Raw genomic sequence first — 3,243 nt, forward strand, 5'->3', positions numbered from 1 at the left:
CAGTTCCATTTGATAGCTGCTGGATACTGTCTGTAGTAATCAGATTCCATAGTAGGGTTTCTTCGCTGATCTGTATTATTGGTATTCTTTAAATGCCTCTAAATGCCAAAGCTGCCTAGGCTTGAATTTCCTTGACAGTAAAGGCAGCACAGGCAGTTTAAGAAAGGGCCTGCTCAGTGAGATAGTGAAGACCATGGATTATAATTTTCACTCTCTGGAAAACCACACTTGACAATAAGCAACTTGAAAAGGTCAGTGCTAACTTTGGAATCCAGTAGAAGACAAAGTTTCAGGGATAGCCTGAGAAAATAGCCCGGTGAAAATAGTCTGAGTGGAGGCCAAGAGGTAAACAAGGAATGAGAGACTTTAAGGGTGTGTCTACACATGCTATTAATGCACAGAAATAAACTGTGGAGCAATAAGCTCCCAGGCACACCATTTACACATGCGCCCAGACCACAGCACACTGACCCAGGTTGCAGCAGCCCCAGCTGGCAGGGGGCCCAAGGGGTCAGCCTGCCAGCCAGAGGCTGCTCTGACAGGAATCAATGTGCTGTGGAAGAGTTGGCTGGGGCACAAGCACCCTTCAGCATGCAGCTAGCTGGCAGGCAGCCTCCGCACTGATGCACCCCCATGCCCCAGCCAGCTGAGTCAACATCTACACATGCGCTTTGCACAGAAAAAATTTCTATGGCAGGGTATTTACAAGTACTACCCTGCTGTGGAGTTTATTAGTTTCTGACTAGATGCTGAGATATTTACTGCACAGTTAATTAGTCCACTGAGCAGTAAACATCTTGTGTAGATGAAATCTCCTTATAGTGAGACTGTAGAAAGGAAACAGGGCATATGGATAAAAGCACTAGAGAGATCTAGAAACGAAATGAGTGAGAGGGAGTGACAATATTAAACTAGTAGAAGAAAAGAGGAAGAGAAAAAATACTGCAAAATAAAGATAAACAGTTATAATGAAAAAGAAAGGCTCTCCCACTCTTACCCCCACACATCCATGATCTAATTGCATAGCTGCTGCTTAATCACTGTTCTACTTCCGTCTACTCATCAGCTGGTGCTTTCTGTATCTGATTGGTTGTCTGGCTATTCAGTGCATGGGTCATGAGTACCAATGCTGAGCTCAATTTCAGTGACCAGCAATAAATACTAATGAAAAAAAGGGAAGGGGCTGAAAGGGAAATGGGAAAGATGAAGGCCAAAAAGGACGACAAAAAAATAGGCAAGAAAAAGAGAAATAAGCTGAAAAGTCACAAAAGAAAGAAGCAAGAGGAGAACCCGGCCCAGATCCTCAGTTGGTATAAGTCTGTTAGCTCCATTGAAGCTGCAGCTAAAGTCACTTATGTCTTCAGTTCAACCACCAGCTGGCACTGGAAGTCATTCCTGTCTTGTCTAACCTAAACATTTAGAGTATGTCAGGATGTGGTAAACCAGGGGGTCAACCTGCAGCAAGGGTGCCACAAGTGCCACTGGCAACCTCTGTGTGTGGCATGCAGCAGACTGGGGATGGAGACAGGTAGCACAGTGGCAGCTGGGGCAGGGAGCAAAAAAACCCCAATGTCAGATCAGGCAGGGAACACAGGGCAGGGAGTCAAAAGCAGAGCAGCAGCTTGATCAGGGAGCACAGGACGGAAATCAGGAAGCTAAGCGGCAGACTGGGTAAGGAAAAGGCATCCGGGTAGCACTCAGGCTAAATTTGTGGCAAGCCTGCCAAAAAGATTGGTCCCTGCTGCGTTAGATGAAACACCTAACAACTTTCATGCTCATAAAAGGAAGAAATGACAGCACAACTGTGGGTGGGAGGAGCTGTGTGGATGAATTTCCCATGGAAAAGGAAAAGGAATTTCTCTTGCTTGGGGCTGAGCAAGGGACTTCCTGCCTTTCTGCAGCCTTCTGCAGAAGTCCACTTTATCAAATTAGAAGGAAATTCCATAAATTGATCCATGTAGAGGTTGTGCTGGCAGGTATTTGTATATTATACAGTGTTGATTTTTTTTTTAATTTGAATTAGGTGATAGTGTTGTTATTAAGACAAATCATGACTTCATCCAGTGTGTGGGCCAATATTTAAAAAAAATGGGCCCCTAAAGTTAAGCTCGTAAGTCTGTATTTACAGCTCCAAAAATAATTGACCGTATTTTCAAAAGCGCTCATTAAGATCAATTGGGAGAGGAGGACTTTTGAAAAATCAGTCTGTTTGTTGAGCTGCCCTAGGCTTCTGCTTTTGAAGCCAGGAACTTTTGTGGCTCGTTCAGCTTGTATGATGCAGATTTGACCCACCTTGGGAAGACTGGGGAAATTGTTCCCACCCTTCAGTCCAGGAATGCAACACTTGTCCATAGCACCGATGTGAGTAACATTATTTATTTCAGCAATGCAATATTCAGCGACTGATGTTCTCCTGCCACATGGTGGTGCTTGCCAGTTTCAACCTTTTTTTTTTTTCTTTCTTTCCCCTTGCTGATATTGCTACAGTCTGTGTGTATAAATAAAGCGACATCAAGTCACCAGCATGTATATATGTCCAGGGGACATTTCTTAATCATTTCTGGGTGCACGGGGCAAGGATGCAATTGGCTGACTGAGCACGGCCGTTAAGTCTGCTGGAGTTGGGTTTTTTTTCCCCCTTTCCAACTAGAGGACTGCAAAGGAAACAGATTGTGATTAGCCAGCATTTCCTTAGCACTTGAATACACTTAAAGCCCTTAAGGGGTTGCAGGACTTCAAGCTGCTCTTGTCTTTTGCCAGCCTGGTGCAGAAAGACAGCGAGGTCGGGCTTCACCCTCATGTCAGTGGGGCACAAACACTCCTCTTGCCGCGGCTCTCCTCGTATTTAGTGTCGCGCGGGGCTTGTTTCCAGAAGCCCGGTGAGGGGCTCTTGCGCAGGGAGAGAAAACCATGCGCTGGGCTGCCCGCGCGCGGCTCGCGCTTCCCGCCGCTTGGAGCACACCTTGCTCTCGCCGAAGGACCGGGCGTCTCGGCGGCTCCGCTCCCTGCCGGGCCGGAGGACGGCTCTCTTCCCTCCGCGTCCCTTCTGTGGCTGGAAACGGGGAGGGGGGTGATGCCGCCTGGCCAAACAGATCTGTTTTGATTCTTGTTGTTAATGGAGCCTTCTTGAGAGAGGAGCCAGCTGCCCGCGAGGAGCGGCGCTTCCCTTGCCGCGTGCGGGGGTGGACCCGGGCGGCAGCTGCCCGCTCCCGGGGCAGGGAGCCGCCTCGGGGGGAGGGGGGC

Source organism: Crocodylus porosus, unplaced genomic scaffold (genome assembly GCF_001723895.1).
Source record: "Crocodylus porosus isolate Cpor-Errol unplaced genomic scaffold, CroPor_comp1, whole genome shotgun sequence".
Lineage (NCBI taxonomy): Eukaryota > Metazoa > Chordata > Crocodylia > Crocodylidae > Crocodylus > Crocodylus porosus.